The sequence below is a fragment of the Daphnia magna genome, linkage group LG6 (assembly GCF_020631705.1).
Source record: "Daphnia magna isolate NIES linkage group LG6, ASM2063170v1.1, whole genome shotgun sequence".
NCBI classification, from domain to species: Eukaryota; Metazoa; Arthropoda; class Branchiopoda; order Diplostraca; family Daphniidae; genus Daphnia; species Daphnia magna.
This window is the reverse complement of record NC_059187.1, coordinates 5,013,304-5,037,895: the sequence shown is the minus strand read 5'-3', so window position 1 is coordinate 5,037,895 and position 24,592 is coordinate 5,013,304. Positions and strand designations below refer to the sequence as shown.

Genomic DNA, 24,592 nt, shown 5'->3' with positions numbered 1-24,592 from the left:
CGTCGGAAGGACAGCCCGAATAAGAATAGGGATCACCTATCAGAAGCACAACTAGTAATCAGAGGAGTGCCTCAAGGAGCCGTCCTTAGCCCCCTACTGTTCAATGTAATGATGAGCGACCTGCCTCTCCCTCCACCTAGCGCCTACACTCTTCAGTATGCCGAACTCGTAGTAGTCTACGTCCGTACCCAAAGCGCTGCCGACGCGGAAGACCTTCTACAGCCCTATCTTGAAAAGCTATGTAGATATGGCGGCAAATTGGGACTAGAATTTCAAGCTGATAAATCAGCTTTACTGACCTTTTCAACCGCCCACAAGTCTCCACCCTGCCCCTACTGTTAATTCATGGTAACCACATTCATAACGCTAAGATGACTATATTCCTTAGCGTCACTTTTGATCAAATATTAACTTGGTCTGCCCGTGTTGACATAGTCGTATCCAGTTGCCTCAAAAAAAAATGAATATTTTCAGCCTACTCACCAACCAAAAGTTTGGGCCTAGCATCTAAACATTGACGACACTTTTCAAAAGTATCGTTCGCAGTAAAGTGGACTACGGTGCTACCGCCTATGAAGGAACGTGCTCAACAAACATTTCGAAAATCGACAAAGTATGCCACGGGATCTTCAGGATGATCCTGAGGGCGTTCAAATCCACACCAGTGGACATCCTTTGCACTGATATAAGCCTTGAACCGTTTAAAAGATGATGCCAATGACTAACGGTGCGATACTTAAGGGTGCGTTTTATCGTCAACCTGTAGTTGAGCTGCTCAACTTTTTGGTTGACCATAAAACGGTTTTTTCGTTGGTTGAGTAGAATTTTTTGGTTGAACTACACAGTTAACCATGAAACGAAAATTGATCTCAACATGTGGAAAGCTCTTCCTCCTTTCCCATCCCTTACAGAAATGCTTAATTGTAAATTTGATTGAAATAAAAAAAAAAAATTTTGTTTTAGGAAATAACGGTGTCTGTAAATTTTTCAAAAAAATTGATAATAGTATTACGTAGTTTTTTAAATTTGCTAAAATTTTTTAATATATTGATTCGTGTGGAGTAGCAGACGTAAAACGTCAACATGAAAAACTTGTAACAAAAAAATGCAGATGACACAATTTCTTCAATGTCTATTCAAGAGTTATTTACTTATCTCTAATCCCAAATTTCTGGAATGGTAATAAATGTTAATTTAGGAATTATTACAAAGTTTAACATATTTTATTTTATATTTTTTTATTTTTATTTTTTTATTTTATATTTTACCTCTTGGCCTTAAAACACTTTCACACTTTGTATTCGTTGTGATAGAAAAAAAAATTTACAAACCTTTACCACGACCCACGTGCCACGTCCTTATCTAAAGAAAGCCGTCTGCTGTGATGGCTTGAACAAAAAAAAGTTACCAGATTAAAGAAAATAAGAATTATTATAAAGTGGGAGGTGTTGCAATCTGCTCAGCCGACGAGCGGATTCGACTAATCAGATTGGTTAAATTACACGAATAAATAAGTACACGACAAATAAATTAGGGTGCTTACACGAATATATTAAACACAAGAAACACAACGCACGCGAAGGAGCCAGGTATTGGCCAAAGCTCTCTCTTAAACTTGCTTACGACAGTAAGACTTACGGAGACACACTTGTCTCGATTGCTACGCCAGGTCTAACTGTCCTACTCGTGCGCCGGCCGGCTTACGTCACAGTCATGCCAACTGACGGTCACAAGGGACAATCACAAGGGCCCACAGGGCACCCAAACAATACAGAAAGGGACTCATAGGTGGAGTAAGGAGACAGACGGGACCGTCTGCAACATTCGGCCCTTCCTGACTCGATTTGACACAAATATTCAAATAGGACAACAAAACTATTTACAAAAGACACACACGCAATTTGTCAAATCGAAACAAACAAATAAATAGTCAACACGAGATTGGGGACCTTAAGTCTAACCTTTCCATTCCCCTACTTCTATCTCACCCCCAAAAAAAAAATAAATACAAAAAAAAAACTAAACTTATGGAGATGGATGGGGGTGGGAATAGACGGGCAAAAGCTATTAAGCTAACAAACAAAAAACAAAAAAAACAAAAAAACAAAAAAAAACAACAACAAAAAAAAATTATGGCAAAGCCAAGAAAACAAATACGAAATGCTTCAGGGTTATTTTACAAAATTTTTCAACCAACTAGGGGGTACTATTGTCCTTCCAGCTCTCGTTTTCGTTGGAGGGGGAGGAGCCACGACTTCATTCGGCGGATCGATTGGTGAAATGGCGAGTGATGGTGCCACCACATTATCTTCCTCATCCGCTTGCTGGACCAAGCTTTCATCTGGATCGTCCGGCTCGTCTGGCCAATCGTCCCACTCAGGATCCTCTCTTGGATGGAACTTGCGGATTTGGACGACGTGAGCGTTAAAACGACGAAACCTCTTCTTTTTTCGCCGTGCAGGCAGGTCTTCAACCAGATATGTAGTAGGGCACACCTTTTTAACGACTTGAAAAGGACCAACGTACTTTGGTAACAGCTTCTTAGTTTTGTTTTTCTTCTTCAACTTCCTACGAACAAGCACCAACTCTCCTGGGCAGAGATCCTTCACTACTCTGCGTCGAAGATCCACCAGGCGCTTCACTTTCTCCTGTTTTTTTACTATGTTCATTCGGGCCGCGTCTCTAAGCTCCTCAACTCGAGACAGGAAGACGTTGAAAGATTCTGGCCGTTCTTTTGGCCACGGAAACTCGTTCTCTAGGACAGTGAAGGGCAGGCGGCCATAAACCAGTTGGAACGGTGATATCTCGGTTGTACTTTGCCTTGCCGTATTGATGGCGAAGATTGCCGCTGGCAAATGGCGATCCCAGTCGTCATGGTCCGTGTTAACGTAGGCAGCTAATGCGAGCGTCATCGTTCTGTTGACTCGCTCAACAAGTCCAGATGTTTGTGGATGCTCTGCGGTTGCAAAAACGTGCTGGGTCTTCCATTCGTTGACTTTCTTTTCCATCAGATGAGAGGAAAAGGCAGTGCCTTGATCACTGATTATCCGAGTCGTTCCACCATGGCGAAAGTTGATTTGGTCTCTCACAAAGTCTGCAACCAATGCTGTCGACGTGTCGGCCACTGCCGCTGCTTCTACATATTTCGTTAAATAATCGATGGCCACTATAATATGCTTCTTGCCTTCCGACGTTGACTTAAATGGCCCGAGATGATCCATACCGACAGTGTGAAACGGACGATCTGGCGGTGGAATGGGTTGGAGTTGACCAGCGGGTAATCCGGGGATACATTTATGAAATTGACAATAATTACAAGACATAACATATTTACGGACGCTTGACCGAAACTTCGGCCACCAATAACGTTCAGACACTCTTGCAATTGTTTTGTCTATTCCCATATGGCTAGAGGAGGGGTCATCATGCGAAAACTCTATTATCTTTCTCCTTAAAATTGACGGAACACAAAGCAAAAATTTACGCCCCTGGGAGGGATTTCTCCTATACAAAATTTTCCCATGAATTTTAAACTGTTCTGCAATTTTACCCGTTACTTTTGAATTAAGACAGGTTATAATGGGACGCAATTGGCTATCCAGTTGTTGTTGGAATGCCAATTCTGTATTATTCATGCCCACAGGCCATCTACTGTCAAGTACACAAACTACATGACCGATCGCGGAGCCACTGGTTCCAATACAGGATTCATCAGGGTTACGCGATAGGGCATCAGCCACCAAATTATTTACTCCTTTAATGTGGCGAATTTCAAAATCGTACTCTTGAAGAGCCAAAATCCATCTGGCGAATTTGCCAGTAACCTCTTTCTTAGACCATAGCCAGCGAACAGCTGAGCTATCTGTACAGACAGAAAATCGTCTGCCATACACATACGAACGTAATTTTTTAAATGCCCAAACAATTGCTAAACATTCTAGCTCATTAGCATGATACTTTCCGCATCGGTAAGTTTCCGGCTGATAAACGCGACTGGACGTGGTCCATCTCCAGCATCTTGCATTAAAACGGCCCCAAGGCCCACCAGACTGGCGTCTGTTTGTATAACTACATCGATGTTTTGGTCGAAGTGTGCCAGTACAGGGGACGACACCAAACGGCCAACTAACTCAGCTTTTGCAAAATCTTGGGCTTCTGTCCAGCACCATACGGAATTCTTTTTCAAAAGGCTGTGCAGCGGATGTGCTACTGTAGCAAAATCTGGAACAAAACGACGATAGAAGGACGCGAGGCCTAGAAAGGCTCTCAACGTTTTAACGTTATTAATTTTAAAGTTAACTAGAGCTCTAATTTTTCCCGGGTCTGGCTGGATTCCGTACTCATCGATGGTGTGACCTAAATGAAAAATTCTGTTTGTCGCAAAAATACATTTAGAAACGTTTAAGGTTAATCCAGCTTCCTCCAAAGCCATTAGGACACACTCAAGTCTTTTCTGATGCTCGTCGAACGTTCTTCCAAAAACTAACACATCGTCTAAATAAACGAGACACATTTGCCACTTAAGGCGAGCTAACACTCGATCCATCAACCGTTGAAATGTGGACGGTGCATTATTCAGTCCAAACGGCAAACGAAGAAACTCATACAATCCATCTGGAGTGACAAACGCTGTTTTACACGTATCAGCGGAGGCAACAGGTACCTGCCAATAACCACTCATCAGGTCTAAACTGGAAAAATATTTAGCACCAGCAAGACGATCAAAAACGTCATCCAATCGGGGTAAAGGGTAAACATCTCTTTTTGTCACTGCGTTTAAACGTCTAAAGTCAATACAGAACCTAAAGTCACCTGATTTTTTTTTTACCAGTACTACCGGTGCTGCCCAGGGAGTAAATGATGGACGGATGATACCTTGTTTCAGCATATCGGCGACTTTTTCAATTATGATCCTTCGCTCCACAGCTGATACGCGATACGGGACGCAACTAATTGGTTGAGTGTCGCCAGTGTCAATGGAATGCTCCGCCATGTTTGTAAATCCCAGTTCGCCATCTGCTGAGGGAAAACACCGTATGTGTTTGCTCAAGAGCTCGAAAACGGCACTCCTCTCTTCTTCCGACAAGTTTTCGCCTACGCGAGCGTCCATCAAGATCTTCAGCTTCTCATCGGGTTGAACAGCATTGTTAACCAAGGAGCAAACAGGATTTTCTGGCTGTTCTTCTTGCCCGACGACTACCATGTTGTGATCGAAATCAGCATCTACATACGCTATAAAACCTTTACGACGTAACACAAGAGATGACATTTTCATATTTAATACGGGGATTTTAAATTTTCCCGCTGACACTTTTACCACACAGGATGGAATAACCCATTCCATACCAGGACGAGCACACATATTTGGCCTGACGATAACATTACCAGTGAATTCTTTAGAAATTTTAGCTTTTACAAAACAAAGAGACTCTGCTGGTATAACAGCTGATTCCACAACTTTAACTTCTGTGCCTATCACACGAGGGCACCTTTTTGTTTTATTATCTACCTCCAAAGAATCAATCAGCTCGTCAGACACAAAAAAAATGTTCTCATCGTCCTCTTTAATACAAATATTTTGTTCTTCAATGCCAGCAAAACGAACTTTCTTAACTTTTGGTCTGTTTGAATCATGAGATTTTAAAACAATTTTACCATCTTCTACAATCAAGTTTGATTTACTTTTCAAAATCCAATCTACCCCAAGAATCAATGTAAATGGACAATTTTTAACTACAGCTACTTCATTTAACTCAACCACCTTATTTTCACATTTTACTTTTAAAGAGCAAAATGAATCAACAATGACTTTTTTATCATCCATCCCAGTTAGATTTACAAAAGGTTTCTTACGATTAGGATCCAAAACATTCCCTACTACACTAAGTCTTATAGCAGACAAACTAGCGCCTGAATCAACCAGGCCAGTCACTTCACCAATATTTTCTATGAATACCTTAACCAGTGGAAGCTGGGGACGACAAGGAAGGTGTGCATAACCGGTTAGCATAGGCCTTGCTCCTAACTTCCGGTCGGTCCTTTTCCCGACTTTGCTGGGCAGTGACGGGAGATGTGGCCAACCACCCCACAGTTGTAGCATTTCCGTTTGCTAGGGTCGACCCATCCTCCTCCGCTACGATCACCTCCGCTTCTTCCACCACGATCACCTCCGCCTCCTCCACCACCGGTACCACGACTCCCTATTGTCATCTTGTTGAACTGTGCAGTCAGTTGATGAACCAGCTGGTTGCCAAATGCTGTTAGAGTGGCATTTAAATCAGGAGCGCTAGATGGCGCCAATGGTGGGTTGCTGTCGGAGCCGCTGGTGGAACCACTGGTGGAGCCCAAGGTGGCACCACTGGTCCATGTGCTGGTGGAGGTACCAAGCGAGACGCAACGCCAAGAGTCTCTAGTTCCCTTATCCTCTGAATAAACTCCGTGACGTTGGCTGGACGGTTCGCTGTCATGGCGGCCACATGTTGCCAACTGGCGAGGCCATCTATCAAAAATGCAACCATCTTCTCCTCGTTAAGTGGGATAGGGGCAACACGCAATACCTTATGCTTGTCCAAAGCGTACTCTATACCCGACTCGCCGGTTTTCTGCCGCCTATCTTCCACTAGATGGAGCCATTCACTCACGTGCAATCGAGGTGAAAAATTCGCCGTGAATGCCAGCGACCAATTATTCCAAGTTGCGTGGGTGTGGCCTATGTGGATGTGCCAATCCAACGCTGTTTTTAGCATACGCCTTGCTGCTACTTGAATGCGCTGCGCATCTGTCCAGCCCTCGGCTACGGCTACCCTATCAACGAAATCAATAAAATCTTGCGGAAAATCCATCAGCTTACCTTCAAAGCATGGAATGGAGTCGACAGCCGCATTTGCTATACGTGGAATGGGTAAAACTGGAGCTTGGGGAAGATTTTGCTGTTGCTGCTGGTTCTGTCCGGCTGCTGCATTGTTGGCCAGCTGTTGCACCAAGTTCGCCGACTGTTGACGCTGTTGGTCCAACGCGTTCAAAAGATCTGCCGCCTGATTTTGGGCAGCTAGTCGATCTTGGCCCATTGCCGTCGTGAGATTTCTCAGCGCATCAATTAGATCCTGGGGCAGCGCCATGTCTGGTACCCTTGAAACTGCAGTTGCTGAAACTGGTAAATTATAAGTGAGCCTACTCACGCCACCACGCAGGGACGGTGACGGTACTTGTGTGGTCGGCACTACTACTCGTGCAGGTTTCAACGGCGTGGCTACCGTCCTGGTGGTTGAACGCGTTACTATTTGAAATGGCACTGAAAAATCTGTACGCTTAGGCGGCATATGATTTCCCAAGACCTATCGATAGGACTCCACACACTTACTTACTACCAAATGTTAATTAAATATACAAAAAAAAAGAAAAAAAAATAAATAAACGAAATACAGATACGGGTGGTGGTTGTCGTTACGACACACGACAACTGGACAACGTGATCGGGGAAAGAGAAAAAAAACAAAACAAAACAAAACAAAACAAAACAAAAAAGGACAGAATCAATACTGATTCTGCTCAATACCAGAGCAAAAGAAACGAAATAATACCCACTCTGCTCAATACCGGAGCAAAAAGCGTATTAACGCGAAAGAGAAAAAAAAAAAAGAAATGGCGGCTATCACGCAGATTATATAAGCCACACATACACACACACAAAAAAAAAATGACACGAATTATTCCCAGGCCTCAACGGGCCACGTGGTTTTACGCGCGAAAAGTTGTGGGGTTGGGAGGGGGCGTTTTCAACCCAAAAAAAAAAAACTACGTGAATTTCGCACGGGCAGCTCTCACAAAGAAAATTTTACAAAGAGAGAGAGGAGAAGAAAAAAAAAAAACAACAAAAAATGAGAGCTATTCAATGGCCCGTGCCCGACTTCTGACACCAAATGTTGCAATCTGCTCAGCCGACGAGCGGATTCGACTAATCAGATTGGTTAAATTACACGAATAAATAAGTACACGACAAATAAATTAGGGTGCTTACACGAATATATTAAACACAAGAAACACAATGCACGCGAAGGAGCCAGGTATTGGCCAAAGCTCTCTCTTAAACTTGCTTACGACAGTAAGACTTACGGAGACACACTTGTCTCGACTGCTACGCCAGGTCTAACTGTCCTACTCGTGCGCCGGCCGGCTTACGTCACAGTCACGCCAACTGACGGTCACAAGGGACAATCACAAGGGCCCTCAGGGCACCCAAACAATACAGAAAGGGACTCATAGGTGGAGTAAGGAGACAGACGGGGCCGTCTGCAACAGAGGGTCAACCAACTTGAATTTAGTTCAACCACAGTCCAGACTGTGGATGAACTTTTGTGGTTGAGCTCGCAAAATTTGGTCGAGCACAACCTTGATTGAACTTTTTGTTAACCATAAAACGGAAATCGAGCTCAACTGTGACGAATTGGTTAAGGAAAAAATACTGATTGAGCTCAATTTAGGTTCGGCTTGAGCTAAAAAGTTGACGATACAACGCAACCTAATAAAGCTGAGCAAAAATCCCCAAAACTCGACATATCAGCCGGCCTATCACCACATCAACCACCCCATGGAATGGCCACCCAGAAGCATTCTGAACATCTCTCCAATGCTCAGCAAGTTAGCTGCTCTGGAAGATAACCTCCTCAAAGCACACCCTGACTACTTCACCCAAAGGAAAAGCCCTCCGCCGTGGTCCATTGCACCTGCTAAGACGTCATATTTCCCAATGCCAAAAAAGGTCACACTGGATAATCCCCGGGTACAGATGAATCACGCCTTAAAACACCTGCATCATACAACTATTAAATACTACACAGATGGCTCCGTCTCATCGCACTCCACATCCTGCGCCTACATTTTTCCAGAAATTAAAGCGGAAGGTGCCTGGAACCTCACGCCCGGGTCCAACATTCAAACTGCTGAACTACATGGCATCCTCAAAGACCTTGAAGCATGTTACCACCTGGAGCCTGCACCACTTCAAATACAAATCTTTACTGACTCACAGTCAGCCTTTGTGGCTATCAATGCAGCCACAAAACATTCATACAACCCTATTATACAAGACATATGGAATCTCTTACATTGTCAAAAAATGCAAGAACTCACACTCACCCAACGTGGATCCCTAGCCAAAATTGGCATCCCTGGCAACGAAGCAGCAGAAAGGTTGACCAGTGACCAAGCTGGCATTCCATGAATCAACAAAATCCACAACACGCTCACGGCACGTGAACTAATTGAAAAGTATAAGAAAGAATGATCCGCAGAAACACTCATCGAGCTGAAAAACTCTGGAAAACCTTGTGTCAGCTCAAGAGGCAGACTAGGTGTCTTCGAGTGGCATTACCATCCCATCAGATCTGTCTGCTTTGCCCTCCACCGACTCAGATCGGGTCACAATAGACTCAACTATTTCCTCAGCAAACTAGACATGGATGTCTCTTCACTATGCCGACACGGATGCCCTGCATTTGAAGATACCAAACATGTTCTCGCAATAAGTTCTTTTATAGTCTACATGCACCAATCAAACAATTCTTCATGGAAAAACAACTTACCTGGGATATCAACACTCTCATAGGTTTGAATATGTCACTAGACAAACAAAAACAACTCCAAATCCGAGACGTCCTAGTCTCATTCCTATGGAAATTCAAATTACATCTAATCATCTAAACAAACATTGACGCATGACGACGCACCAACCACCGTCTACACCACAACCAACTTTCTACCAACCCCTGGTGGTTATATTGGGCATCAGGCCCACATTTTCTGCGAAACCCGACATAAGGATTGTGGCGGGGATATCCCAGATAGCCCGCTGGCATTACGACAAGTCCCTTTTCCCCCTGCTAGATGTCACGACTGGTGACACCCCTTATCTTCTGCCCTCACCCTCTCTCGGGACAGACTGGTTCGAACTGTCAAGCTGGGAACATTTTCCCCCCTTCTCTTGCTGGGATATTGTGTAATACGGGTGCCGTGCTAGGCCCCGTCGTGTGAAAAAGGTACTAAGATTGATTAAGAAGTACATTTGATTGTCCTGTAGATTGTTTGTATTTCGATTGTGTGAAAGTCTTGCTTGTGTGTCTAGAAAGACAAACCCTCGTTAATTCACTAGCGTCTGAATAAAATAGGCTTGTGGGCCTTTATCCCGCAACAATTGGTGTCAGAAGAGGGATACTGGCCTCAGAAAAGATTCACACTCGTGAACTGCTTGCAGAACCATCGTCGTGGATTAATTATATTTTTGTTCTTTGCTCAAATCGTATTTTTAAAAAATTGTTTTTTTTGTATTGTTTTTTTCTTCTTATTCTTTTCTCTTCCTAATATTTGATTTTCGGGTTCGCTAATTTTGTCTAGTCGCCGGGGGCGATACCGTGGTCTTGCGTAAAATCATTTTGTTGCCGGTGGCTATAGCGTGGTCTTACGTCATTTCTCTTTTTGCCAAGGCGATAGCGTGGTCGCCCAGACACCCTTTTTTTTTTTCTCTTTTTTCTTTCTCCCGCATTTATTCGTCCCTGCTTTCGATTCATTCTATTTTATTTTATATATTTTTTATTTTATTTTTTTTTGTATTTATGCCGCCGAAACGGGTTGCTGTAGTTGCTCCAGTAGATTATCATATTAGGACGTGAAATGCCTCGAGAAATTTGATCCCAGTAGTTGTTACGCCTCGAGTAGTTGCATTGATCCCCGATAGCGATTCAGAAAGTGAAGAGAGGCCTTCGCGACGATTAAATTTTGATATCTCGCCTGTTAGAGAAGAGCCGGAGCAAGTAAACGTACCGGTAAACATGGATCCCGACCTAGCCCAGGCTCTCGCAAATTTTGCAAATGGCGCTGCTCAGGATCGGGCACAGTATCAGGGGCGTCACGATGCATAAATGAATCTTCTAGCGGCCCAGCAACAAGAAAGTGCAGCTTTGCGTGCACTGGTAACTGCTCAGCAGCAACAAGCAGGGGCGGCGCTTGCACATGTAAATAATGCAGTTGTTGAGTCAATCCCCATGTTTGAGGGTAAAGTGGGAGAGTCCGGTAGACACTGGGTCCGTATCCTCAATCAGGCCGGAGATGTAGAAGGGTGGAAAAACGCACAGAAGCGACAAGTCGCCGTCAGTCGTCTAGGAGGAATTGCCCTTCAGTGGCATTTGCAATCGGGCGCCAATAATCTGAATTGGCAAAACTGGTCCAATGCGCTGGGGACTAACTTTACACAACGTTTATCACCATCGGAGTGGTATAAACTGATCGAGGAAAGGGTCCAGAAAGCGGGGGAACCAGGGATCGCGTATGCAGTGGAAAAATCTCGTTTGCTTGATCTTTCCCCCCATGTTTTGACAAATGCGCAGAAGGTTTCATATCTGATAGGTGGGTTGGCGCATTGGCAGCACGTGGCGGCCATGATGAATGACACGCCGACAGACGTCGACGAGTTCATGACGAGGTTAAGAGACCTCGAGACGTTATTCTCTACATTGCGGCCAAATGTGTCCCCCTTCCCCCCAAATAATCCATTTTTTCAGCCGTCTACGTTGCCACCAGTGCCGATGCATCCACCACCGGTTCCGACACCCCTTCCTCCTGCAGCACCACACATTGATGTCGGATCGGCACTGCTGTCAATGGGAAAGCAGATCGCTAGATTGACGGAACGACTGAATGGATTGACGCTGGGAGGAGGCCAGCGCCAAATGCAGCGCCAGCCGGATAATCGCAGCTGCTTTCAGTGTGGAGCGATCGGTCACATCAAGAGAAATTGTCCTCGGGGGGCGGGAAACGGCCAGGCCCCGTCGGCTGGCCCAGGCCAGCGCTGACGGGAGAACACATTGATGAGTCGTCCCGACCAACTCAACTGCCTGTCATCCGCGTTTACATCCAAGGAGTTGGTGAGACAGACGCCTTGCTGGACACAGGATCCAGCATAACAACAGTAAGGTTACCAGTAGTAAGACGAATTGTTAAGAATAAAGGCATTCGTATTCTTCCAGGGATAAGGGGAATAGATAATAAGGTTGTAAGAGTAGTAGATGAAATTCCTTTACAAATTTGTTTTAAAGACACTAGAGTGTTTCTTGAAAAGGTCGCAGTTGTAGAAATGGCCCCCTTTCCCTTGATTTTGGGCGTAGATTGGCTGGTGAAAGCCAATATAAATTTAATCTATAAGGATAATCAAATTGTTCCAGTGTTCATAAAAGATGTAGAAGAGGAAGCTGATATTGACAAGACCAACACATCGATTCCGGAAGAAGTAAACAGATCACTGCCGTCAGGAGAATTTTTTCAGGATTTGGCTAAAGATTTGCCGGTGGTGCGACGGAAAGGATCCGTTAGATTTAGCGTGAAGAAAGCCGTTGAAGTTCCGGGCGAATCGCTCCGGATGTTAAAAGGATCAGTCCCAATTGATTTCACCGGAACGGGCATCGTGCGGTTCGGATTTTCAGCAGAGCCCTCAAAAACATGGGTGGTACCTTCCGCCTTAGTTTCGTTCAAGAATGGAAGGGCCAGGGTCCCATTGTTGATTTTGGAATCAAAGCCGGTAATAATAAAGCGGAGAAATTGTGTAATTTTCATTGATATTGATTTAGACGCTCAAATTGCCGTCGTTCCAACGGAACAGAAAGATGAAAAGGATTCAAATGACGGAGTAGCAAGGCCAGTGCGAATGAGTTGCGCTGCAATTAGAGGATATTTACGAGCGACAATTCGTGAGGACGTCAATACGGGACCTAATCTATCGGGAGCCGAGAAGGAAAAAGTCTTCGAATTGCTGGACCAGCATCGTCGCTGTCTCCCTTCTGAAGAGACCCAGCTAGGCAGAGCGATGGAGATCCAGCACAACATCGATACCGGTAACTCTCGTCCAATCACTAGCCGCCCGTATAGGATTTCACAGTTTGAAAGAAAGGTAATCTCAGAAAAGGTGAATGAGATGCTAAAGGGTGGAGTAATTCAGCCCTCCAATAGCCCGTGGTCATCACCTGTAGTTCTTGTAAAAAAGAAATCCGGCGAGTATAGATTTTGTATTGATTATAGAAGGTTAAATGCTGTTTCTAAAAGGGATGTTTATCCGCTACCACGGATAGACGATGTTTTTGATAGACTCGCCGGCGCAAAATATTTTTCCACGTTAGATCTTGCTAGTGGATACTGGCAGGTACCAGTTGCAGAGAAGGACCGTCAAAAAACTGCTTTTGTAACGCCCGATGGGCTATTTGAGTTTAAAAGAATGCCGTTTGGCTTGGCAAATGCGCCGGTCACATTCCAGAGATTAATGGATCAGGTGTTAAACAGGCTCAAATGGACGGTATGTCTCGTCTATCTAGATGACATTCTTGTTTTTGGTAAAACTTTTGAAGAGCATCAGAGTAGGTTAAACTTGGTTTTGACAGCCCTGGGCGAGGCCAACTTAATCCTTAATATGAAAAAGTGTCTTTTTGCAGCAGATGAAGTTAATCATTTAGGTCACATCGTCAAAGCGGATGGAATAAGGCCGGATCCGGAGAAAGTAAGTGCCTTGGAAAGGATGGAAGTAAATTCGGTGAAGTCACTAAGGGCCTTCCTGGGCCTTGCATCATACTATCGAAAATTTATCCCTGAATTTTCACATCTGACTGCTTCGCTCGTGACTCTGCTGAAAAAGAATGCCAAGTGGAATTGGGAGGAAAGGCAGAAGAAGGCCGTTCGTGCCCTTGTCCGTCTATTATCGGCAGAACCAGTGTTGGTGCATTTCGACGAAAACCTTCCAACTGAGATCCATACGGACGCAAGTCATTTCGGATTAGGAGCCGTCCTTGCTCAAAAAGTGGACGGAGAGGTAAAACCGGTTGCTTTTCTTAGTAGAGCGTTGTCTGATGCTGAATCCAGGTATCATTCAAATGAGCTGGAATGCTTGGCCTTAGTATGGTCATTGAAAAAATTTCGGTGTTATGTGTATGGACGACCTTTTACCGTCCGTACAGACAACTCTGCAGTAAAATGGTTGTGGGACAAGATAGAGTTGTCGGGGAAATTTTCAAGGTTGAGCATTCAAGAATATGATTTTAAAATTGAGCATGTTAAAGGTAAAAACAATGTGGTCGCTGATGCTCTCTCGAGGAATCTTGGCGGAAAAGAGGAATGCCGGACATCCTCGACAAAACATCGCGTTAGCTGTATATTAAAATCTGATGGATATACAGCCAAAGAACTTGCATTTTTGCAGCAAGTGGACAAAGAATTACGTCCAATTACTAACAGAATCCTAACTAACAGAAAAGATCCTGATTTTGCTTTAAGAAAGGGGGTAGTGTATAAAAAGAGTAAAAGTAACGTGGGTAGGAAATTGCTTTTGCTGGTCCCCTCAATTTTACGTAGAGATTTAATAAGTAAATGTCATAATGAGCCGCAAGCTAATCATTTTGGTATAGAGAAAACTTTGGCTCGAGTAGTAGAAAATTATTGGTGGCCACGGATGGAGTCGAGTGTGCGCGCATATGTATTATCATGTATCCATTGTCAATTTCACAATGTTCCTCCTGGAGCACCTGTTGGCTTTCTGAATCCCATCCCCCCACCTACTAGACCATTCGAGACCATCGGAATCGATCATCAAGGCCCGTTGCTGGAAACTCAATCTGGGAATCGTCATATCCTTTTCGCCATTGACTATCTCACCAAATGGGTGGAGGCGGTTGCTGTGCCAAGTACAGCCACGTGTCACGTGATAAAGCTACTTAAGGAGCAGATCATAAATCGACATGGGGTGCCGAGCAGAATGATTTCTGACCCCGGATCGGCATTTACTAGCGGTGAGCTAGCCACGGAGCTGGACAAATGGAAGATTCGCCACGTCATCGCCACTGCCGAGCATCCCCAAACGAACGGGTTGGTGGAGAGGCTTAACCGCACAGCCGCCAGAGCCATTGCTGGATTTATTTCCCCTACCCATCGAGATTGGGACGAGCGGCTGTCGGATGCTGTATTCGCCATTAACTCTGCTAAACAGTCAACAACGAAGCATTCGCCGTTTCAGCTTGTCTATGGACGACTCCCCAATAGACCAGATAACAACCTGTTTGAGTGGCCAGTGTCAAGGAGAAAGTTCATCAAACGTGTGGAACAATTGAGAAAGGCGGCCAGATTTAACATTATCCGCCGTCAGGACAGAACAAAAATGCTTTGCGACGCTCGCAGAAAGGCATCGAAGCCGTATTATCAAGGTGACCTTGTGCTAGTGCGTCGGATGTTAAAAAAAAAAGGATTGACAAAGAAGTTCTTGCCAAAATATATCGGGCCATTCCAGATTGTAAAGAAAGTGGCAGAAACCACTTATCTAGTGGAAGAGTTGCCATCTAGAAGAAAGAGGAAAGTGGTACGAAGGTTTAACGCTCATGTTGTGCAATTAAAGCCATTTCGAGCGAGAAGTGACGAGTGGCATGTGAGTGAACTCGACGAACCAACCGAAAGTGAAAACGACAATGAAAATAGAAGTGAAAATGAAATGTCTCAAGTTACCGTTGATCCAGTCATGGAAGAAATTCCGGCCCAGCATGTACCTGCCCCCGAATTCCCAAATCGCCCGCCAGTGAGGACAAGAAGCGGACGAACTTCCCGTCTCCCCACTATCCTCGAAGGTTTTGATTTGAGTTAATGTTGTGTCATCTGTTTTCGGAATTAACTATTCGATTTGTTTTGTTTTGTTTTGTTTGTTTTTTGTTGTTTTTGTTAGTTTTTTTTTTTTTGTTTTTTTGTTTTGTTTTTTGTTTTTGTTTGTTTTTTTTGTTGTTGAATTTAAATAGGGCTTTGCTCCACCCACCCATAGTTTCCCCCATCCGTGAGCTATTTTGTTTAGTTTTGTTTGATCTTGATTTTGAATCTCCCACCCAGAAGGAGGAATTGAATGCATGAGAAGGGAATGGTAAAAGTTATGTGTTGAATGGGTTGGGTATAGCTTGGTTATAAGTTTAGTTTAGTTTATCAGATTATTATTTTTTTTTTATTTTTATTTTTTTTTTTTTATTTTTTTTTATTTTTTTCAAGATCGAAGATTTTTTTAGTAAGAAACATTTATTTTGTGTGGGATGTGTTATGAGTGTTCAGTGCCTTTTAGCACGGGTGAAATTATTGTTGGTGTTATGTATTGTTTATTATGTATGTGAATCGTGAAAAAAGTCACAGGCCAGGAAAGGCCGAATGTGGCGGGGATATCCCAGATACCCCACTGGCATTACGACAAGTCCCTTTCCCCCCTGCTATATGTCACGACTGGTGACACCCCTTATCTTCTGCCCTCACCCTCTCTCGGGACAGACTGGTTCGAACTGTCAAGCTGGGAACATTTTCCCCCCTTCTCTTGCTGGGATATTGTGTAATACGGGTGCCGTGCTAGGCCCCGTCGTGTGAAAAAGGTACTAAGATTGATTAAGAAGTACATTTGATTGTCCTGTAGATTGTTTGCATTTCGATTGGGTGAAAGTCTTGCTTGTGTGTCTAGAAAGACAAACCCTCGTTAATTCACTAGTGTCTGAATAAAATAGGCTTGTGGGCCTTTATCCCGCAACAGGATAAGTCCAAGGAGAAAGTTTCATGGTGGGAGGTGTTCTGAAATAGATTCCGAGTGCAGAAAGTTGTAATTTGATGACAATCAGGTTTGGGATACTCCTCTCTTTCCAGAAGGTAAGATTATTGACTATATTGGTTGCTGTTGTAAAGAACAAATTTGACTTTTTGTATTGTAGTTTGATTACTAAACATAGGAAGGTTCGTCTGAAGGTAAGTCATGGTTCATGTTTTTTTCTAATATCTCTTGCTAAATATGCTTTGCCTTTAGAGAGAATAACTTCAAGAAAGAAAACAACTAAAGCTCAAGCTCCATCATCAACTCAAACTCAGCCACAAACTCAAGCCCAGCCACCAACTCAAGCTCCGAAATCAACTCAAGCTCAGACATCAACTCAAGCTCCGCCATCAACTCAAGCTCTGTCGAAAACCAAACCGCTCCTGCCGAATACTGCCCTTGTCTTTCCCAAAGCCATAGGGGTAATAGTTAAAACTCCAAATGGGATGTTTTTGAAAATGAGTGACAGTCAGGTAGATAGTTCATATATATTATAATGTGCGCTTAATTTATTAAGAATCTATTCAGGTTCTAGTCCCGATTATTAGTAACGTGCTGCAACAACCGAAGTAGTGTCAAGGATATGTATAACGGAACAAATACGTGGATTTTAAACTTCTTGTTCTTGTTTTTATGTTTTCTGTAATAGACCGCAGCAACTCCTCCCAGCAACAGCAACCCCACCTAGCAAGAAGGTCGTCACGAATGCAACCTTCCCTGAGGATAATAGTTTATGATAAAAGTAAAAGTTATTGTAAACCCCTCCCTTCTTAACCTTCAATCTTTTGGTATATAAATGCATGGTTGTATCGTCTTAAGTAGAGTTAGTTTACTAGCAAATACACAGTCTAGAAACTATTACATTTTGAGGTCCCAACGAAACAGTCAAGAATAACAACGAGACTCTGGAAGAAAAATTTCTGATCTGTGCTTCATTCGCCAGCTGCAAGTGTTCTACGCTTCTATCACCAAGTCTTCAAGTAACCAACATCGGAACACCATCGAGGTAAGCAAATCCCGTTTGATTCACCTGTACAAAAGACTGCTCTCAACGAGAACACATTACTACCTTTATACCCCGTACTAGAAGAATCTGATTTAACCGACCAAGACCCAAACCTAAGTCACCATCGAGAACAATTTTTGGACCATTGGAAGACCTTAATAGACTTAGAATTTAAGCAAGACTTAGAAAGAAGTAAATCATACCAGACAATCTCAACAACCGAAAATATCCAACAGTTACAAACACAGAAAAAAGAAGCAAGTCAGGCGACGCAAAATTCGCTGCATTTTTACACTTATTACCTTCTAGAACAAACTGTAAAAGTAACAGATGGTGTAACGGCAGAAACCATTGCAAATGCTAGTAAAACACTCAAAGACGATATAGTCGCACAAGGTGGGAACACCAGAACACTCGATCGTTTACTACAACAGCTACACAAATTGCACGGAAAAGAAAAAGAATTTTTGTTTGGTACCATTAGTGTATTGCAGAAAGAGTCAGTAATTGCACGAATTGAAGATAAAAAGCAGATATCTACGCTAAAATTTGAACTTTCAAACGCGCAAAAACAATTGGAGAGTAACAAAAAGAAGGCAAAAAGTTCCAAATACACTTTAAGCAGTTCGTTAGAGCAATTTCAAGAAAACAACGAGGCTCTGAAAAACTCCCTTGAAAAAGCCAATTCCCGAATCGCCGACTTAGAACAAAACCTTAAAACCACCTTAGCAACCGAGAGCCAATTGCAGAATCTTCTCAAAAGAAAAGAGGAAAACAACGCAGCCGTCGAGACCGAAGGGCAAGAAATAATTAACAAACTTGAAGGTGAGAAGACCAGACTGATCCAGAAACTCAGCACTGCTGAAAACCAGATAAAACAAGTATCAGAAACAGCAGAATAGCTCCAGAAAGAAATAAAAGTTTTGGCAGACAGACTCGACAAGGCTTTAACGGAGAAAATCAATTTAAAGAAAAACTTGCTAGATTTTACTTCGAAGAACAAGAAACTTGAAAAAGACCTTCAAGAACTACAAGATCGGGTACGAGGACAAAAAAATCAAATAATATTTCTAGAAAACCGGGTGAAAGAATAAAAAAAACTTCAAGTTAAATTCATTGAGACTGAAGACTCCAACGACTCAAGGTTAGACGAGGACGAGCCAGGAGAAATAACCAAACTAGTGGGAGATATAAGCGAACTGACCTTGCCGACAGACAGTGGAGACAAGTCACTCCACTACGAGTTGGAAATAAAACAAACAAACGATTTTGAACAAACAATAGAAAACCTCAAAACGCAAATAGAACACTTAAACAAAACAATCATCTATTTGGAGCAAGAAAATCAACAGCTAAAAAAGAAGTTCGATATGGGCGTAACACACGACGACGAGGACACTTCGGAAAAAACGTTCGCGAATACCTCCAAGAAAAATCCCAAGGATGACGATATTCCAGCAACTGAGCAGGACGAAGAAGATGCAAAGAAAGTGAACAGGTACTTCACTCAGCCAATAGTGAAGGCCCTAGGAAAGCTATTCTCCAGAGAAGACAAAAAGGCAATTCCAATCTTTAAAGGAAAAAGCACTGATAAACTAATATCAGAGTGGCTACGCGGTGCCGAGCACGTAGCACAAAACAACGAATGGGACGACAATCAAAAGATAGGTTTCTTCTCTGATCGATTGAAAGGCGAAGCCTTCGAATGGCATGAAAACTACCCTGAGGAGGAAGGCGATGATCTAAATTACCAGGATTGGAAAGAAGCACTAATAACAAGATTTCAAGACACCTACGACTTAGCTACGCTGGAGAAAAAACTTTCAAAATTAACTCAAAAACCGGAAGAAAACTGCAGAGCTTTCATGTCAAGGTTAAATAATCTTTACGATACCATCGCTGGTAAAGAAGAAAGGGCTGATCATAACTAAACTATTATTGAAGGAAAATTACGAAACAAAGTGAAAAAGGTGAGGGATCACAGAAAAAGCAAAATCCTGCTACAAGGATTACTACCAAAGTAAAAAGCAGAACTTTATCTAAGAACGCCAGAAAACACAGAAGACTTTGACGCATTATGTAAACAAATTTCATTTCTGAAAAAATTCTACACACAAAAGAAGCTACAGACGACAAGGAGATGTCAGCTGTCATAGCAGGGATAACGCATCACGAAAAACAACAAGACGATAAAATCCAATTACTTGAGCAAAAATTATCAGAAGCTCTGTCAGAATTAAAATTTACTAATACGAAACGTGGATCCCCACAGGAAAACGACGTTACCATAGCTGCAACTGACCAATACGAAAACGGGAGACCACGTCCAAGTGAACGCTACTCAAGATCACGTGATTCGCGAGTGCGATTTGCTGACAGTCATACCTTCGAGAATCAAGTCGAGGAAGATGTCTAAGTAGGAACAGAGACAACAGCCCCTACCGCAGAGATTACAATTCGTCAGGACGAAGAAATTATAATCCTTCAGGATACAGGCAAGCCAGATTTTCATCTCACCAACGTCCCTCCTATCGGAACGACTACCCCAACCGACAAGGAAACTACAACGGACCAAACAACTACAGACATCAAGCACGTTATAACAGCAACCAACATACACAGCAGCCACAGCACACTGGCAACAACCCTCGAACCACTGAAAATCGAGAAATAACCTGCTACTAGTGTAACCGAAGAAGACATATTGCAAGAGAATGTTGGACAGATATGGCACGTACCAACAACCAAGGTCCCCGATAAACACCATAAAACCAATCCGTAACTCCCAACTAACATACAATTTAGGATCAGATGTAGAAGAAGAAATTCCTAAACTGATACGTATTCCCGTTAGAACTTTTAATAAGTGTAAAGCATCCTCCCTCTCGGGTGAATAACTTTACGGATTAAGACAAATATATTAACACGGAACTCGGAGGCGTTTACCCACAATGATGACAGTGTATTACTAGACTAGGCCATAAGAATTACACGGGAAAGGACATACAATATGACAAGAAAAGGGGATAACGAGCCAAACCATAATGACCAACAGAAGAAGGGCAATTTGGAAGCTTACCGATCTAGCGCGAGCGTTACGGGAGCGCACGTTGGTAAAACGATACGAAGTGGCTTGTGGTAGCGAGAGCGGGACGCGGGGGAAATAGACGCGAGATGGAGACGATTGGAAATACAATTCAGATAGGCACTTACGGAAACAGGTAGTCGGAGAAACACTTGTAGGAGAAAACACTAAGGCAAGTTAGGTGTCGAACTAGTGTTGTTGAAGGCAACTGAACATTTAGCGAGCTGCTAATTGTCTGATCTTTCTTAGGTTTTGGGTTCACCATGAAACCTCGCATCTCGTCAAAGTGGCGTGATGCTGTTGACGCGTCGCTATGTCGCGAGTGCAGCCAATCAGAAGGTGTTTGTTTAATGGCTTGATTGGCGTCGCGCGTGCGACCAATCAAACGAATGTTTATTTAATGGCGTGATATGCGTCGCAGGTGTGACCAATCACGGAAGTTTGTTTAGTGGCGTGATAATGCGTCACACGTGTGAGTCAGACAGCAGGTGTTCAATTAGGTCAACGCTAAGATGTCTATGACAAATGGTTACTATGCGGATTACAATATTCGAATAATATGCAAAAGAAGAGTAAATGCAAGAGAGTAAAATGTAGACATAATTATATACCAAGGGAGAGTAAACATAATATTATAAGAATGTGGGTGTCATAATTAAATGTATTTGTAGGCCTTCGTTACATCGCTCCCGGCGGCGTAAGATTACGTCCCGTAATCAGACTTCGTGTTCGTGATAAGAAGTTTTAACTTCTTTAATTAGAGGACAGCAAACACCGAAGAGGCCAAGACAGCAGCAAATGCGTAATACGATGAGGACAAGGATGAAAATGACGGTGACGACCAAGGAGATTATGATGACCTTCCACCAGCTGGTATATCTCTCGACTCCTGCTGCTGTCAGTAGAACATCCGCTGCATGAGGACGATGATTCAATGGAAAATCAGCAGGTGATTGTTCATTCATGGCGGCTACGATGTCAGCTACAACGTTCATGGGGTTGAGTAAATTATCGTTATAAGCTGGATTGCTGCGATGGTCATAGTCGAAGACTTTCACGTCTTCATAGCGGAAGGAATGAGCCAATCTACGCTCCGGCGGTACAATATTCGGGTCGATCCTTTTCCAAGTGTTGTTGCGGAAGGCGTAAGGTTTATCGTTGAAATTGACGGAACCATTTGTCCAATAGCATGGGGAAAATTTCACTAATTCCCAGCCATCAAGATTAATGGTATAATTGTTAAATTTCGGTTGTGGTCCACAAGGTGTTATTATGGTTTCAAATGTGGCATTCACAGCTTTACACTGAATCACTACGGCGGTTTGTCCAAAAGCTTGCAATTTTGCACACCGAGGTAATTTCAATAATGAAGCGGCGAGCCAACCATTATATTGGGCGGTGATAATTGCTCGTTCATTGTTAGCTTTGCGAACATCACATTCAATTGTCTGTAACATACGCGCTAATTCATTATCACGATCAATAGCACGATCTTGAATATATTGTTTATTGGCCAATTTATCCAAATCGGGGTCACTAGATGGTGAGGTGGTTTCAACAGAGACGCTTGGTTGGGCCTTCTCCTTGATGGACGCCGACTCAGCGGTGAGTGATAGAGATTTATCGACGAAGGGCCACGTTACCAAAACTAAATTTGATTGGCCGACGATTTTAAAAGTCGTTGTTCGGTTGTTGCAACTTCGATGATTGGGGTCGCAAGGTGGTTGAAGAGTCAAATGAAAATCTAGTTGACGGTCGTCGTCCAAGAGGCGGACATATTTTTCATTAATCGTTTTCAACATAAGATTTCCGGTTCCAGATTCAACTGGACGTAATTCGTGTTGAATCTTATGGGTGTATGTCGTATCCCAAACCAAAGTTAGATGGTTGTGAGACAAGGTACCGGCGGTTGCGGAAGCTTTTCCGATCGGCGTTGGAAAATCTTCATCTTCCATTTGTTGAAACAATTGTACTTGTTCAAGCGCACAATTCAGAGTTTCCCAATCGACGGTTCGCATCCAGTAACCGTCAGATCGAGGTTCATGCGAAAATACATACTTCTCATCCGAAAGAGTCATTTCATAACCTTCACACTTTTTAGTGTTAATCATTTTATAGCACTCAGAAGCCGTTGTGTCTATAGGAATTTTCTCAGGCACGATCACTGTTTGACCGAAAAAGTTCATAGTCACACGGTGAATATTTCTCCATTTGGCACAAATAAAACCCGGAAATTTCACTGCGGCGCGTTCATCACTGTAGACAACATATCTCACTGGAACAGCTCTCGTGGAATTCATTTTCGGCTTGCAATCAGCATCAGGAAATTGAATAATTCCCATATTCTTCGGTTCAGAACAATCGCACACAATTGTCTCAAATGCCTGCGGGTGTAACCCGTAAAATCATAGCAGCAGTAGGAATGGTAACGAGGACATTTCTACATGTAAAAATATATGGTAAATGACATAACAAAAAATGAACAGTATACTGGCCAACTTAGTCTAAGTCATCATGTGGGTTTACTAGCTAAGATAATCAAATATGAAAAAGAAATAATGGAAGTAAACGTCAAGGTAAAAGAGAGGAAACAACAACAAAAAAAAAAAAAAAAAATTCTGACGGCTTTTGAAAGGTCAACGATTTCCCGTCGGCTTTTCGTCGGTTACGCCACGGCAAAATAATAGAAAAATAGGGGGTGACGTAATATAACAGTTTTTTATGGTAGAAGGACACAATATTTTTTGAATAAATTTATATCGTTGGAAAGAGGGGAAAGTGAGCTTAATTATCAAAAAGAAAGAATTGAAAAATATTGAATCATGTGGAAATGCTGACGAGAAAGAAACGTTTCAAAGTTTTATGGCGGAAAATTTTTCTGCCGTGGAAGGTCACGCGCATATCTCGTTTTTCTCTAAGTCCAATGCAGGGAAAAAGTGCAAATGGGGGGAAGAAGCGGAGGGGAATAAAAATGGAATAGGGGGAGTAGAGAAAGTAGCCTTCGGCAAAAAGGGAACTTAGAATATTTTCAATATTGCTGCGGCGGGGAAGCTGCAGTAGGGAAACGAAAGGGAAAGTGAAAACTTAGCGTATGTTGGGGTGTGTAAGAATGGAATGCGCTAGCGGTGGCGCTGCCATATGTGTAGTGTATATGGGAAAAGTCTTTGCAGTGATAGCAAAGCTATAGAAAAGCATAGAAGGGAAGTGGTATATAGTGGGACTTAAAAAATTTCAACTGTTTCGTTCGTCTACCGATTTCTTAGAGAAATGGGAGTTGTTAAATTGAAATGGCATACATTACTATCAAAATTTTACTTATTTCTTTTTTTTTCAATACTTTACTTTTTACTATTTCCAATGTTGTATTGTTACTGAATAATTGTAACAGGTGGACTTCTAATAAAATCTACTATTTCTTTAAAAAAATTTTTTTCGATAAATGTCTGTTACTTCTATCGTAAAAGACGGAAATATGGGAGTTATGCTAATTATGGGCTTAATTAGAGAGGGAACAAATCAAATACAAATATTTCAAAAGAATACAGAGGCAAGAAGAAATAACGAATTATTTTATACTTGTTGGACACGAACATTGTTTTATGGTATCACAACATATGACACGACATACGTATGGAAAGAATGTAAGAAGTTCAATAGTCTAATGGAATAATTTTCTTTTCCTCTATTTTTTCTTTGTCTTTTCTGTTCGAGAGAACTCATGTAATTTTGTGTTTGTTTGTTTGTTTTTTTTTTCGTTTTTGTTTCTTTTTTTTTTCAAGAAATTATTGTTCTCATTTGACTTTGTTTGTTTGTTTTGTTTTTTTTCAGAGTTCTTCTGTTTCCTTTTTTTCTTTTTGGTATACCTTTCCTTTGTTTT

The 24,592-nt window shown here is 42.6% G+C and overlaps 1 pseudogene; it reads left to right on the top strand.

Moving 5' to 3' along the window:
• Window positions 1-8,785: 8,785 nt before the first annotated feature.
• LOC123473771 lies at window positions 8,786-12,089 on the top strand (annotated as a pseudogene).
• Window positions 12,090-24,592: the final 12,503 nt, after the last annotated feature.